At 40.9% G+C, this 17,080-nt stretch overlaps 1 protein-coding gene across 1 annotated transcript in view; it reads left to right on the top strand.

The window, feature by feature from the left end:
• The window catches only part of CCNY (cyclin Y), a 113,304-nt gene that overhangs the window by 4,451 nt on the left and 91,773 nt on the right, over positions 1 to 17,080 (top strand). The window lies entirely within an intron of this gene.

Genomic DNA, 17,080 nt, shown 5'->3' with positions numbered 1-17,080 from the left:
AGCCAGTGTGTTCACAGGGTTCATTTTGAATGAAAGCAGAGGTGAGGGTGTGGCCTAGCCTGAGCTCTCTACTCAGTTAATGAGTTATTCAAGTGTGTTTATATGTGGGATTTATTAACCCCAGTAGATAAGCAATGTAATATGTGTCAAATAGATCGAAAGAAATGTTGGTATTTGTTGTACTTTGATAGCTCAGCAATATACGAATATTTTCTGATATATAAAAATATATATAACCATGTGTCTTTTTTGTTAATTATTTGCATTGCTTCTCTGAATTGGATACCAACAAACCTGTTTCAGGTTCAGTACCTCAAGGTTTGGTGAGGATCGAAAGATGGAAGGGAAATACCGTAAATCTTTGTCTCTCAAACAGGCATATAGCACTGTGTATCTTTAATTTTGCAGTCAGAACTATTGGAGATTTCCTAGTTGGAGATGGCTAGGATGATTCCAGCTTGCAATAAAACAAATCCTCTCTCTCATGCCATTTCTTGACAAGACCGACACCATAATTCTTGTATCTCTTTAATTGTTTACAACTTGAAACTTCAAAAATCCCGCACATTTTCACAGTGGAGGAATTTGTCTGGCCTTGCCCTTTTACTGAAGTTACTCTTTATCATTGGCTGTTGAAGAAAAAGATTACTTCTTGACCGTAATGTTCAGGGTTCAGTTTATGTTGAATTTATGACACCCCCGCCTCCCCCGGTTTAATAATAATAATAATAATAATAATAATAATAATAATAATAATAATAATTTATCCCCCGCCCTCCCCGGCCAAAACTGGGCTCAGAGCAGCTAACATCAAATGTATAATACATTAATCATGCTTTAGCCGTTAAGTGATATTTCCCACCATTAAGACCTTTTTGTGGCGAGTGTAACAACTGGTTGTGCTCAACAAATGCAGGCCCTCTCTACCTTTTGCTAAAAGCAACTGTTTTATAAATTCCATTAATTAGGGGATTAATGCTGTTAAGAACCGGCTAAAGCATCATCTGATCCTTAAAATGCTCTTGCAACACGATCCTATTAGCTGAAGCACTGGCAAATTAGCATTTAAGATTAGATGCCATGATTTCTGCATTGCTATGCTGTCGTTATCTGTGATGTTCCCACTCACGTCACACGCTGATCCAGGATATTGTAGCCATATAACAATGCCAGATGCTGTTTGTGGGGTGGGTTTGAATATTAATAGCGTAATAATTTCAGCTCTGATGCAATGTTTTCCTCCCTCATGCTTGGAATGAAGCACTAACAAAGTACTGCTAGATCACATCTTGCACTGTCAATTCCGGATCAGAAATCTGCATCCCATATAACTGGGCCACTAATAAAATCCATTGAGGCCTCCTTTTTATGGCATGTCAATCGCGTGGTAAATTTTCTGTGCATGGTGGAACAACTCTTGACTGGGGATTGTTTTTCAACATGATTTATTTGCTAGACAGGGGCAGTTTATTTTCTTCAACCAAGTATGTGGGAAACTTTTTGATCAAAGGCAGAATTGTACAAGAGCTTTTAGGTTTGTCGAACCGGATGCAAAAGACTCAGGGTTTCAGAGCAGCAGACAGATGTTTTGCAGTCTTTGCATGGCTTGCTTAAAGAAAATTTAATAAAAAGGAACGTTCAGTTAGATTGGGTTGCAACATATTCAGGACGCATACCCATATAGCTCCATTGGGTCTGTGGAATAGTGCATGTGCTGTTAAGGATGGAGTGCATTGTTAAGGAATCAAAATATTTATAGTTTTTCAAAGTATTGCTACAATATAGTCTTCCATATATATATATATATATATACACACACACACACACACACACACACACAGTTCACACAAACTTTAGAGTGATTTCATCATCTGGAATGTGAGCCTTTCAGTGCTGCTGATACTTTTTTTGTATTTCCTTGCAGTTGATTGAATGAATTCTGATAAATTGTATGTCTAGCGTATTATTTCAGTTAGAAGTCTGGGCAAGACATATGCAGACAAGGTGTAAGACAGTTGGCATATCAGTCATTTTTAATAACTAGACATAAGAATAATTGAAAATGTATAAGTGATCATACTTTGTTAAAAGGCTCCCACATTGGCTGTCTTGGGACGACAAGGGAAGCCATGTGGCTTATCTATGGGAATGAGTACCATGCCAATTCATGCTGCTGAGTGCTCCTGCTGCACTCCTTTCTTAGCGCAAACAGGGTAATAAACCATAAGCCATAAGCCTTGGGCTAGCATTGCATTTGGACTAGTGATTGTGGTTGTTTCTCCCAGGGGGAGATCATGATTGGTTTCAGATCATGATTGGTTTGGAGAGAAACCAGCCATGAGGATTGATTTGGATGTCCAATGGTTTGTTGTTTATGGTTACACTAGAGGAGGATCGTGGGTGGCACCATTTGGCAGCATGCACTAGCTGCTTATTCACAGCAAACCATGGCTTATGGCTTACCATGCCATCCAGATGTAATCGCTGAAATTTATATATTATATATTATTATTATATATATAATATGATTTATATATTATATATTATAGTTGATATTGAACTGAGTGCTCCACCTATGTTGTGTGATATGCTTATGTGGTCATTCCGCAGCCATGGCACAATTTCTCCTATTGGTCTTGCCATACATGAGATGTTGCCTTGGGAACTTAGTAGTAATGGTAGCCAGAAACTTTTCTGTTTGCACATCTCATTAGAAACTCTTGTCTCTTAAAACCTTTCTGGATTCAGTGCTTGCTGTGGCAGAGTGGTGCTGGCTGCCAAGACCTTGCCATTCTTTCCACTTTGATAAACAGCCAAGGAAATTTTTTGTATATGCATATTTGCCATTGGTTTATAATAAAAAAGTACAAAATTATGCCTTGGATTGTACTGAGCTGTGAAAGTGGTCTTAATTCATGGCACATTGTACGGGTGTAAATTTAAATCACATGCATAATTTATTCATTTTTCATTTAAAAACCAGCTGTATTACATATTTGAAGCTTGCTACTGTGTAAAGAGTAAATGTGTAGAAATTGAAATGTTTCTGGCATATATTGCCACTTAAATGTCAAGTGCAGGAAGGCACTAGAAAGCCACTTTGGATGGCAGTGTTCGCCCCTGTGGTTGTAAAGCTGCTCATACAACAATAGCTTTGAGAGCGAAGACCTTCACCAACTTAAATCTCAGCTTTCATTCCTGGAGGATGCAGCAGTAAAGCAAAGTATAACTGAAGAGACCTGCTCCTTTTTAAAGAGGGATTATTAACTCCTTGCTAGTCTTGTTAGTTAATGAGGATACGTGGTGTATGCCAGAAAGAGTGAGTAGCAACTGCTGCTGTTCATCGTTATGTAGTTTGCATAAAACAGATTATATTTGATGGCATATAGTTGTATTTTTCCAGGTGTAGCAGTGTCATTGTGGAGAGAACAGGGAAGTTGAAGAGTGAAGTGGGTGAAGGAACCAGATCAAAGTTCGTTTGTTTCCCTGCGAAGTTTCCCTTGTGCATTAGTGATTCAGCAATTTATGGGTATGGGTGTCTGTTAGCAAATTGTTCTTGCATTCCTGTGACCTCTTCACAATTTCCAAATAATCAGTAACAGAATATGTGGTATCTCTGTCTCTACCCCTTTGCATGACTTCTGGAAATCTTTAGGGCAAATGTAGATGTTTGAACACACAATTCTGCCATGTTGCATCGAGCTCTCTTGCTAAGTTAGAGGAAGATAATAAGAGAGGACTCTGTAGCTTGAAAGCCAATTTAGATTTGGAATCAATTACTAATTTCCTTTCTAGCTATATCCATTTTATGTTGTAGGACCTAACAGTGACTTTTGCTTACCTGTCGTTTTTTTTGAAGGATGGGTAGGGAAAAATTTCTTCTTCATTTCTGTTAGTACATGAACTTGCATGCGCAGATTAAAATGTATTCACTTTCTCTGTAGATACTTTGCATTTTGCTCTGGGCAAGGTCATTGAGAATGTAAAGAAAGCAAAATTGATGCTTCCCTCCCCCCTTTATGTTGGAGTAGTGGTTTTTTTTTTTTAAGTAGGAGTAAGAATCCATTGGGAGCTCCAGTGACAGACCCTTTTCTCAGCCTCCTTTCCTGTACCTGAGCTAGTAGAGACAGACACAAAATTGTAGGTTTCATTACAGTCTTGATAGTGACTTTAAAGTTATGTTCCTCACCACATGTCCCACTGCCCCCCTTTTTGCTGATGCACATTTATTATCTCCCATTATCCCAGTCATTCCTCTCTGTCACCCTTTGTTGTCGTTTAGTCGTGTCCGACTCTTCGGGACCCCATGGACCAGAGCACGCCAGGCACTCCTGTCTTCCACTGCCTCCCACAGTTTGGTCAAACTCATGTTAGTAGCTTCAAGAACAGTCTCCAACCATCTCATCCTCTGTCGTCCCATTCTCCTTGTGCCCTCCATCTTTCCCAACATCAGGGTCTTTTCCAGGGAGTCTTCTCTTCTCATGAGGTAGCCAAAGTATTGGAGCCTCAGCTTCAGAATCTGTCCTTCAAGTGAGCACTCAGGGCTGATTTCCTTCAGAATGGATAGGTTTGATCTTGCAGTCCATGGGACTCTCAAGAGTCTCTTCTAGCACCATAATTCAAAAGCATCAATTCTTCAGTGATCAGCCTTCTTTATGGTCCAGCTCTCACTTCCATACGTCACTACTGGGAAAACCATAGCTTTAACTATACCGACCTTTGTCGGCAAGGTGATGTCTCTGCTTTTTAAGATGCTGTCTAGGTTTGTCATCACTTTTCTCCCAAGAAGCAGGCGTCTTTTAATTTCATGACTGCTGTCACTACCTAGCAACCCCTCATTAAGAGAATTAACATTCTATAACTTTTTTTTTAAAAAAACTACCTAAATTCATTATCTCTACAAGAAAGTTAGCATAATGTGGGTTTTTATTTCTAGTCGTAAGGATTACATGAGAAGACTCTGCTTTCTTCTCCTTTACAGATCCAGCTTAATTCACATGCCGCTATAGCATTCTGTTTTCAACTGGGATCTATGGCACACAGTCTCCCTACTTGGGAGCTCAAACCAGAGAGTGCATATTCATGAAGTAACATCACTCAGTTAATCTGCTGGTATACTGGGCTCAACTCCTTGACTGCTTTCCTAGTGCCAGGTCCAGCCGCTATACTTATAGTACTATTTATGCTCAACCTTAAATAATAATAATAATAATGGCCTCCATGTGTAAACAAATACGGCTGTGCCCAATGGCTTCTTGTGCTTGGGAGTTCCAAATGGGCATGTTCTTTTTTCCCCTCTTAGAAGCTTTTTGCTGTGTGACTATGCATTGTCTTGTGAATATGTACGCCATTGGGTTTGGTCCGGAAGCTGCGGCTCGTGCAGGATGTATCGCAGCCCCTCTTATGGCTGGGGTTGTCTTCTGTGAACACATCACGTCAGTGCTGAGGGAACTACACTGGCTGCTATTACGTTACCGAGCCAAGTTTTAAGGTTTTACTGTTGCTGTATAAAGCCCTAAAAACGTGGGACTAGGTATTTTGGAATATCTGACTGCCAGGAATGAGAAACAAGCTATCTTGATGTTTGTAGATGCTGAAAAGGCCTTTGATAATATATCATGGGAATTCATGTTGAAAAACTTAGAGTATATGGAGGTGGGGAGTGATTTTTATAATGGAATAAGGGCAATTTATACGGAGCAGAAAGCAAAATTGATTGTGAACAATGTAATTACGGAAGAAGTGAAGATTTCGAAAGGTACAAGACAGGGATGTCCTCTTTCGCCATTGTTATTTATAACGGTCCTGGAAGTCTTTTTAAGGTCAATTAGACAAAACGAACTAATAAAAGGGGTAACAGTAGGTCAGAACGAATATAAAGTTAAAGCCTTTGCAGACGATCTGGTAATTACGATAGAAGATCCTCTAAAAAGTGTAAACGAGGTGTTGGAGGAGATTGAACAATTTGGTAATGTGGCAGGATTCAGATTAAACAAGAAAAAAACTAAAGTGATTGCAAAAAATATGGAGCACAGAATGATAGATGAAATGCAACAACAAACAGGATTGAGGTGGCGAAGAAAGTAAAATATCTGGGAATATGGTTAACTCCTAAAAATATCGATCTATTTCAAAATAATTATATACCGGTGTGGAATGAGATTAAAAAAGATCTGGAGGTGTGCGGAAGGATGAAACTTTCTTTCTGGGGCAGAATTTCAACGATTAAAATGAGTGTGCTTCCAAAGATGTTATTCTTATTTCAAATGATTCCAATAATTAAAGGGACAGCGATTTTTAAGGAGTGGCAAAGAATAATTTCAAGATATATATGGCAGGGCAAAAAGCCGAGGATACAATTCAAGTTACTAACAGATTCGAAGGAAAGAGGAGGCTTCGCCCTGCCAGACTTGAAATTATATTACGAGGCGTTGTGTCTCTGTTGGTTAAAAGAATGGATAAAATTAAAAAATACTAAATTGTTAGATTTAGAAGGATTCGATAACAGATTTGGATGGCATGCGTATTTATGGTCAGAAAAGAAGAAAAGTCATAAAGGTTTTGAGAACCATATCTTCAGGAGATCTTTAATAGAAATATGGGATAGGTATAAAAACCTATTAGAACCAAAAGTTCCACACTGGCTGTCTCCATTAGAGGTTATGAGTATAAAGAAAATCAATATGAGAGGGAGTTGGGCTACATATGGAGAATTGATAATCAAAGAAGGAGGAAAATGGAAAATGAAGCCATATGAACAAGTAAAAGAATATGTATTTGATTGGTTGCATTATTTTCAGGTAAATGAAATGTTTAAAAAGGATTTTAAAGAGAGTGGATATGCAGAAAAGGAATCGAAATTTCAAATGGAGATAATAAATAATGATTATAAGGTACTGTCAAAAATGTATAAAATGTTGTTGGAATGGTATACGATAGATGAGGAAGTAAAGTCGGTTATGATACACTGGGCCAGAGATTTTGGATACAATATACTATTGGATGATTGGGAAAAAGTATGGAATGAAAATATAAAATTTACAGCATGTACTGCGTTAAAGGAAAATATCATGAAAATGGTATATAGATGGTATATCACATCGGTTAAGTTAGCAAAAATGTTTAAAACGTGTAATAAGTGTTGGAAATGTAAAGAAAAAGAAGGATCATTTTATCATATGTAGTGGGAATGTAAAAAGGTGAAGGGTTTCTGGGAGATGATATATAATGAGTTGAAAAAGATGTTGAAATATACATTTGTAAAGAAACCAGAAGCCTTTCTGTTAGGAATAACAGGAAGTGAGATAAATAGAAGGGACTATAAACTTTTTCAATACGCAGTAACGGCAGCAAGAATATTAATGGCCCAGAAATGGAAACAGGAGGAACTACCAACCCTTGAAGAGTGGAGAATGAAACTTATGGACTATGCAGAGTTGGACAAACTAACTGGGAAGATTAGATACCAACGGGATCACAAGTTCATTGAGGACTGGGGAAAATTTACAGAATATCTGAAAAGTATATGTGATGAACGAACAACGCTAGTGGGATTTAAAGAAGTTTTGTGAAAGCTAGAGGAATATTGTTAAAAAGAAACAGGATAGTTAGGGTATGCTAAAAGCCAATATTATATTTAGAGAATGCGGAAAGTATGTAAAAATATGGATGATCTGCAGAGAAGCTGATGGAAGTCTAAAAAGTTGAAATTTGTGAAAAAATTTTGATATGGTGAATTGGTATAATGGAAAACTTAATAAAAATTATTATATATATATATATATATATATATAAACACGTGGGACTAGGGTGTCTATATACCTTCCTGTCCGCTGCCGTCATCTAGAAGGGGTCGTCCTTGTGGAGCTGCATGCCCAGATGTTCATTTCATGGCAGCTTGGACAAGGTCCTTCAGCTATCCTATGGAACAGAGTGCCTGTTGAAGTTAGATTCCAACTCTGTATGCATTTTGTCAAATGCTGAAAACTTTTTATTTTTCATTTTCACAGTCTTTCTCAAAAGAATGAGTTTACTCGCAGGCAGTATTTGCTTTTCTTTCTTTTTTAAAGAACTATTCTATCTGTTCTTGCTTTATTTTTATTATTGTATACCACTCTTGTTTTATACCGATGATACTGTGATGTGTAGTAGTTCACCAACGTTTCATTTTTTAAATAAGCATTTTTATTGAAAGTTTTCAATAAATACATTAAAAATCCAACCAAATAACAAAAATTTTAAGAAACCCAAGAAATGAGAGAGAAAAGAAAAGAGAAAGGAGGGGGAAAATAACTATAAGGGGCCTTTATCACATTTGTATCATAAATATCATTTCATCTATCCACACACAGAAAGGTAGACCCTCCGAGTTCCCACCTGGAAGCCTACCTCATAAACGTTCCAGATCAATCAGAAAAATATTATCTGCCGTAAATCCCAATGTACTATCTTTGTGTACCAGCAAGGAAGGAATTGCTGTCAGATATGTCCAGCAGGAAATGTACAGTGAAATTGAGGCTTTATGCCCAGTATACCTTGACAGCGTACTTGCTGAAAGTAGCAACCTACCCTTTGGCCCTGACAGTAATTGCCAATTCTCTCTTCATTAGAGAATGTGATGACTGTGAGGGCCAGGTTGTGCCAGGGGCATGATTTGTGACTTCCCCCTCACCCTTGATGGCAGCTGTCTAATAATTGCGTCACATGTCTCCTTCCTCTTCTCCTGCTCAAGTAAACTGAGAGACTGATTTTTGCGTTACTTAGTTAGTGAAAATAGCTGGCACTTAGATGAACGAGCAGCTGCTGTTGGCGCTAAGTGGTGGATGTGTAGTTCTGGCACCAAGAAATTGCCTTAACCTGGTGATTGTTTCACCTTCTGGGGATCACAGAGGAAAGGGCATGAAATGACTGGTGAATGCTGGGAGTGAGCCCTGCAGCTGAGAGTACAGTGGATGCTTGGGTTGCGAACATGATCCGTGCGGAAGGCACATTCGCAATCTGCAGCGTTCGCAACCCGCAGTGTTCACAACCCACAGCGCCACGTCTGTGCACACGTGAGTAACGATTCGGTGCTTCTGCGCAAAGCGTGATTTAGTATTTCTGCGCATGCACGAGCTCTGAAACCGGTACTTCCGGGTTTCGGCGTGTCCGTAAACCCAAAAACTCACAACCTGAAGCATCTGTAACCCGAGATATGATGTATGTGATTGTCCCTTCTAAAGGTTAAAGAATGAGGATGCAGGTCTATTCCCACTATGAGGACAAGGAGATGCTGGGGACTGAATTTGTGTACAAAAGCATGGGTAGGCAAACTAAGGCCCTGGGGCCGGATCCGGCCCAATCGCCTTCTAAATCTGGCCTGCAGATGGTCTGGGAATCAGTGTGTTTTTACATGAGTAGAATGTGTCCTTTTATTTAAAATGCATCTCTGGGTTATTTGTGGGGCGTAGAAATTCGTTCATCCCCCCAAAAAAATATAGTCTGGCCCCCCACAAGATCCGAGGGACAGTGGACTGGCCCCCTGCTGAAAAAGTTTGCTGACCCCTGGACAAAAGGGACCTACCACTGAACATTCCTTTCTCCTTCCATGTGTATTTTCTTCTGTAAACCCTGTAGGTGGAAACCATATGGTCTTTGCATCCAGCAGGAGCATTGGCCTCAAAGCCAAAAAATACAGAGTTGTCGGCAGAGGACAAGGTAACGTTTCCACAATGTACGCAGGTATTTAGAATAGAAACAAGAATGCTTGGTGTGTTTGATCTACCACCTCTGCCACCCAGGGTCATTTTCAGCTTTTTGCCTGTTGCTTTTGGAAGGAAATGAAAGTGTTTCTTGGTTGAATGTAGGAATCCAGGGCTGAAATAAATATATAGCTCCATTTGTCATCTTTGGTACTAAGGAGCATTGTTCCTATCCAGCAGAAAAGGCTCTCTGTATTTCTGGGCCCATTCAAGGAATTGTGTATTTTAGATTTCACAGGAGTTCATATCAGCTGAATAATTTTGTCTTCTGCTCCAGGGTGACACTACCCGGGGCTTTTCATTCTCATTATTCCCCACCTCCCTGCACGACCACTGTGTTTTTAAAAAATACAAACAATATTCACATTCAGAAAGCTGAGTATAGCTTTGTGCAAGCCAAGCTTCCTTGTACAAGGCTAGATACTGTTTTGATGGTCATTTTGGAAATGGTTATTTAGACGTTGCATGTAAGAGCCCTGTCTGTGCCTGCCAGATAGTTCTGCAGCACATTTGTTTGAATGAAGCTTGCCTGGCGATTTCTCTCTTCAGTCAGCGTGTGCCGACACAACTTCCAAGTCCTGCTACAGATGACTTACTGACCTCCTTTAATGCCTACAGTCAATGAGGCAAGTTGAACAATGAGACTCCCATTCCACTCCGCTGGTCGTAATTTTTCCTTAGAGGTATTTGAACTGTATTGATGTTTGTGTGTGTGGTTAATGCTAAAACAAAAATCAGCTAACAATATACATACACCCCTTTACTGACCAATTATACTAAATGAGCTTGAGAGAAATCCCCAGGAATTTTTCCTCTTAAATTTTAGATTGCAATTAAGAGGTTTTGATTAGTTAAAACACTTCTTTGTTGTTGTTGCTTTTGTTTTGCATTTTAGGAACCCAATCAAGGTGTGATTCTTGAGGCCCTGCATCAGTGCACTTGGGACAGAATCCACCAGGGATGCCTCCTTTGCAAAACGCCTTTGACATTTATGAGAGTTGTGCCAGATGGAGAGATGTTGGTGCACAGCTCTGTTTCATAACTTTTGCTTGGAGATACATTTGTTGGGTTCCTTCCTGGCACATCACAAGCGCCTTCTCTCCCCAGTCTCTGCACAATTTCAGGGGGTGTGCAAAAATTGTGATTGTTCCACGTTGTCACAGATCCTCTGACTTTTGAACATGGTTGTCAGGTCTTCAACGCCACAAGCAAGCAAATAACATTGCCGGAGATAAATTATTATTTTATATGACTTTTCGCCGACATCGGAAGGCAGCCCTGTTTCAGGAAGCTTTTAATGTTTGATGTTTTGCTGTAGTTTTTTTTGTAGTCTGTTGGAAGCCACCCAGAGTGGCCGGGGCAACTCAGTCATATGGGTGGAGTACCAGAAATAATAATAACAATTACTAGCAGCATTTGGATAGGCAGAAAAGAAGACAAGTTAGTAGCTTGTTCATATAGGGAGAAGCTGGTGGTCTCCTTTGGTGATATGTCCCATGCTGTTGTTGTTTAGTCGTGTCCGACTCTTCGTGACCCCATGGACCAGAGCATGCCAGGCACTCCTGTATTCCACGGCCTCCCGCAGTTTGGTCAAACTCATGCTGGTAGCTTCGAGAACACTGTCCAACCATCTTGTCCTCTGAAGTCCCCTTCTTGTGCCCTCCATCTTTCCCAACATTAAGGTCTTTTCCAGGCAGTCTTCTCTTCTCATGAGGTGGCCAAAGTATTGGAGCCTCAGCTTCACGAACTGCCCTTCCAGTGAGCACTCAGGGCTGATTTCCTTAAGAATGGATAGGTTTGATCTTCTTGCAGTCCATGGGACTCTCAAGAGTCTCCTCCAGCACCATAATTCAAAAGCATCAATTCTTCGGCGATCAGCCTTCTTTATGGTCCAGCTCTCACTTCCATACATCACTACTGGGAAAACCATAGCTTTAACTATACGGACCTTTGTTGGCAAGGTGATGTCTCTGCTTTTTAAAATGCTGTCTAGGTTTGTCATTGCTTTTCTCCCAAGAAGCAGGCGTCTTTTTATTTCATGACTGCTGTCACCATCTGCAGTGATCATGGAGTTCAAGAAAGTAAAATCTCTCACTGCCTCCATGGATAATGGACAGAACTGTGAGCTTTTGATCACTCAATGGCACAGGATTGGCTGTTTGGTGTCACCTGATTGTCCAAACCAGGAGGTTCTGGGCCGTGGTCCAAATGTTTCAGCCTGATACACCCACTGTTTCCTCCTGGCCAGCAACCCTCGGGATGCAATGCCACATTTTCAGATGGACAGAATTGCAGCTGTGGAACCTGATGACTGGTCTTTTGTGGCAGCAGCGGCACATTTCTCACTTGCTATGGGCCGTGTGCCACTATCTTGTCTGGTGAGCAGGACAACCCCTTCCTTCTTTCTGAGAAGTGGGTGGGAATTGTTCTGGCAGTTGTCCTGCCGTCACCACCCCTTTCCCACTCCATGGTTGGAAACAAGGCTGAGAGGGATTTGGCCACTGTGCTACGGAGGTGATCTGGCCCCCTTTTTCTGCATTGGCGTTGGGGTGGGTAACTTTCAGCAGGGAAGGGCAAGCACCCAGAATGTTGGGCTTGGCTTCCAAAGGCATCACAAAACTGTGATCGCCAATGGCAAAGAGCAAGCTGCTTTTGGCCTCTGTTGTCTTCTGCTGCTGACATGTTCTTTTTAGTTTTCTGTGAGATCGTTGAACTGAAGGAAAAGTACTGAACTGCATAGTCTGCAGGAAATGGCAGCATGCTTTCCCTCCTCCCTTTTGCACCGTGTGCTTCTCCCAGCACGTGTCAAGAGTGGCAACTTCCATATGATTGCTGAAACAAGGCCCTTTGTGGGAAATTGCCCAAATTGCCTGTGCTGCTTCCTGAGCCTCACCTGCTGTTATGACCATTCCTGTTGCTAGCAGTCATTCTGACAAGCATCTCTCCCTGTGTAAATCATGCTGGGCTAATCCAGCCTTGGTTGGAATACAGTGTGCTAGCATGGAATACCTGGTGAAAGATATGATGGCGTAAAAGGCTGCTGAATAGCTTTGCCTTCGCTCGGCATGAACTAGCAAGAGATTGCCTTGGCTGCAAAAAATAAAATAAGTGTGAACCTTCTTTGACTCCCTCCCACCTTGGTCAGTTCTGGAAATGGAAATTGCAATGCTTTTATATCACTGAAGTAGTTGTTGAAAAAATAACACAGGGAAAATTAAAATCTTCCAGGATGCAGCTCTATGTACACTTACATGTGCATAGATCACTCTGAATAGAGGGGTAATTCTGAGTCAGCATGCGTAGGTTTGTTGGTTTATGACCCTATTTGTTGCCGCTGCGTTTTAGCAAAAGCGACAACTCAGTGTCAGCTGAGTTGCTGGGGTTTCATTTGGGTCCAAATTAGATATGAAGGTGGCAGATCTGTGTTTTAAAATACTGTCTTTTACAGTCATGTAGAACAGTGGTTCCCCAACCCCCAACCCCCCATAGACCGCTTAAAAATTGCTTATGTTCTTGCTGGACCACTTAATTGTTTCTCTGCCTGTTGTAGCAATTGTAATGGGCCGTGTTAGATGCTGTATGATTTCCACACAATTAAAATCTTAATATAATATAAGAAGAAATAAGAACACAAGTAAAAATCAAACTGAATGTTTTGTGCAATGGATGTGCCACCTCCCACCTTTAGCTGCACATTCACAGGCAGACTGAGGGCCACCTGAGTGAAGCTTGCAGACCGCTGGTGGTTTGTGGACTGTGGTTTGGTAACCTCTGGTGTAGAAGGCAGGAGGAATCTGATTTGAGCAAGACGAGCATGTGCTGAAACCCTCCTATACCTGTGAGTATTTTATTATTAGTTCGCTGCATTTTTATCCAACCCCTTTATCTTAGGAGGTCAAATATAAAACCACGCTCCTGTACTCCCTCCTACAACTTGGCATGCTAAGAACAGCACTATGTTTATGAGAAGTTAGAGAATACAGTCTTGTTTTGCATATCAAATAAAGCTGTGGCCTGTTGGGAACTTTTCTTTGGTGTTTTCAGTTAAGATAGAAGGAATAGCTTTGTTCATCTTAATATGGGGAATGTTGACCCAGAAGACCTTTTTAGGGCTGGGAATTTCCTGCAGATGAAAATGTTAGGCTAATGCCATTATGAATCAACTTGTTTAGCAGATAAATCTGTCATTGGATGAAATTACATGCTCTTTTCCTTAAAAGTTCATGGAGTAATAACCTAGTTTTACACACACACACACACACACACACACTTATCTTTATCCTCCACCCAGACAAGCAAGCAGTCTTATTAGAGTTCAAGGACACATTCCAGCAAGGCAGAACATACAAGGAGGGTACAGAGCAGGGCTGGCAAGAGATGCGGCTTGGAAGAGTGTGCAGCCCGAAAAGAGTTCTGAAGGCTGGATAGAGAGGTCTGTGGGGGCCATATTTGGTCCCTAGGCCCGAAGTTCCCCACCCCTGGCACATATCCTATTCTCTCAGTCACCTCATAAGCGAGAGCCCTGACCTGGACTTTCTCAAATCTCTACTACTATTGCCAAATAGAGCGCATGACTTGTTACTCACCAAGCTGAGTGCGGCTCAGCAGCCATGGATGACAGGAGTCTTGAAAACTTCATAAAGGAGGTGGATGGGGGTGTTCTCTGTTCGCCTCGGTGGTTCACAAGTTGTGTAGGACTGTAGTGCCATGAACTGCACTGGAAAAAGCAATTTCCCTCTTTTTGACGATTCCAAGATTTGTAGTTTGAAAGGCACTGAGAAATCTATTAGTGTACAGTGGTACCTCTACTTACAAACGCTATCTGTTTCGGGGTGCCGTTCGCAGCCCGAAAAGTCTGTAAGTAGAGCGCCGTTACTGTGCGTGCGTTAAGCGCGATAGAGCGCTTCTGTGCGCGTGCGTGCGGTGAACCTGGAAGTAAACACTTCTGGGTTTGCCGCGTTCGTAACCTGAAAAGCCGCAACGTGAAGCAAACATAACACGAGGTATGACTGTATACCTTTTAAATATATCGGTTCAGACATAATGCCGAACTGTTTTCATGTGGTCTTTGATTTTCCCTTTTACTACTTCTTTTTAAAAAATAAGTTTATTTATAATTTTCGTTTATAACAAACATTTCAATTTTTTTAAAACAATTCTCACATATCAAACCTTGACTTCCTTCCCCCTCTTTCAGCGGTTCTGTGAATTTATCCTCTTTCTTCTTCTTCTGCATATCCCAATTGACTCTATTTATTATTTTCCTCATCTATTTTATATATGTTTTAGAAACTGCGAGTTTTTACAATAATCCTGCTAATGTCGTAATGATTTTCCCTTTCACTTCTGATTTAGTCGTGAAACATTGTTTGCCATTCAGCTGCAACGGGAAACAACTGTTTGCTGCTAGATCATTAGCTGGAGAAAAATCTGATCTCAGGTGAGGGAGAACATGGAAACAGAGCTTGTTTAGTGTGATATTGCATCTTTGTGTTCTCTGTTCATGGTATTCCAGTCCAAAGGATGGGAGGAGCAGGGCATCTAAAGATAATACGGATTCCAAGAAATCAAAGCGAAACTTTTAGGAGCCATTCCTGACCACATCTAAACTTCAGAATTCCTAGGCACCATTACAACATTGCTTGGAGCCCGTCCCCCTGCCTCAAATGTTTGGCCCTCTTATCTTCTCTTGCAATCATCCTTAGGTGGAATCCTGTCAGATTCAGGACCAACAAAAAAAGTAGTTCAAGGCACGTATAGCTGAACTTTGGAATTTGCTCGCATGAGATCTAGTAGCTGCCACCAACCTGAATGGCATTAAAAGTGGATTAGACAGATTCACAGGGGGATAGAGCTATCAGTGGCTGCTTGCCATAATGGCTGTGTTGTATCTCCATTGCCATTGGGAACATGCTTCTGTATACCAGTTGCAAAGAATCATATGCAGGGACAGAACTGTAGCACTCAGGTCTTGCTTTGGGGTTTTCCTCAAACACCCGTTTGGCCACTGTGAGAACAGGATGCTGAACTAGATGGACAACCGGCCTGATCCAGCAAAGAGTTGCGCAGGTAGAGCACACCTCGCTTCATTTCTTTGGTCAGCAAACCTGCTGGTAATGCAGTTATATGTGGAGAATGTATTCGTCAGGTTTTTACCTTCAATTTAAACCATGCTGTAACTGGCATAGGACAGCAACAAGTAAATATTACTGAACAAGCACTTTCCGTTCTTGGCATATGGATGTGCTTTAAAAAAAAAATCGCCAGTGTGACATTGAGCTTAAAGCCCCCACTTCTTACGAGAAGAATTTCCATTACCTAATGGTTCTGTGCAAAAAAACCAAAAGAAGAGTATGTGGGAACAAACTGTGTGTGTGTGCTGAATATCAAAGGAATGATATTTGGCACATTTGGGTGTGTGGGGAACAGGTTGAATTAGTCATGGCCTCCTCACTGGAGGATGCTATAAACCTGTATCCTCGGGTTCATCTTTATTCACATTGCAACCTGGGGAGTTGGAAGTATGCTGTGCTACATAATCCAGCCGCTCTGCAGACAGACTCTCTCTAAAAATACTTGATCCCTTGTTTACTTGATTCCCTGTTTTTAGAACTTCAAGCACTCTAATTTTCTGGGAAATCCCAATAAATAATGCTAATGCCATCAATTATCTGGAAGTTAGCATCCTTCTTAAAGGCTCAAACACATTCTTTAATCCCCAAGATTGCATTATGCCTCTTTCCAATCCATCAATTCGTGTACAGTAGCAGCTGATTTCATAGATAAGCACAGATGAGTTTAATCTTTCAGAGGATGGATTTGCCTCACTTCCCCCATCCCATCCCTCCCCACCCATGCTCTGCATATGATTGGGTCTATATAGTTACTTAGATGATTTTCATGCATGGCAAAAATAAAATAAAATTATTATTTAAAAGGTCTTGGGTGAAACAGAACTGATTTTATGGACTTCTTAGTGCCCATGCTGAATAGCTTATGGAGTTTACAGATATTTCTTTCCACCATCTGATGCACAGTCATCAAGTCTGAGAAGGATGCGAGGAAGCAGGCAGAGTAATCGCTGCACATGTTAATTTTGAACAAATGGTTTAGTCATGCATGTTGTGCCACATATTTCATCACTGAAGAATAAAACTCCAGTCTTTGTAAGTTGGAGGGAAGGAAATGATGTCATGTTTTGTTTCTGGTGGCTGATTCAGAACGGCAGCACGTAAGTTCATTGGTGAACGCTTCCATTTCCAGGCCGGCTGTCAAAAGTAACAAGCACTGAAATTGGGATGGCAGCACAACTATTAAAAATGCTAACTTCTGGAAAGATA

The sequence above is a fragment of the Podarcis pityusensis genome, assembly GCF_964106645.2.
Source record: "Podarcis pityusensis genome assembly, chromosome: 12".
NCBI classification, from domain to species: domain Eukaryota; kingdom Metazoa; phylum Chordata; class Lepidosauria; order Squamata; family Lacertidae; genus Podarcis; species Podarcis pityusensis.
This window is presented reverse-complemented; position numbering and strand designations above follow the sequence as displayed.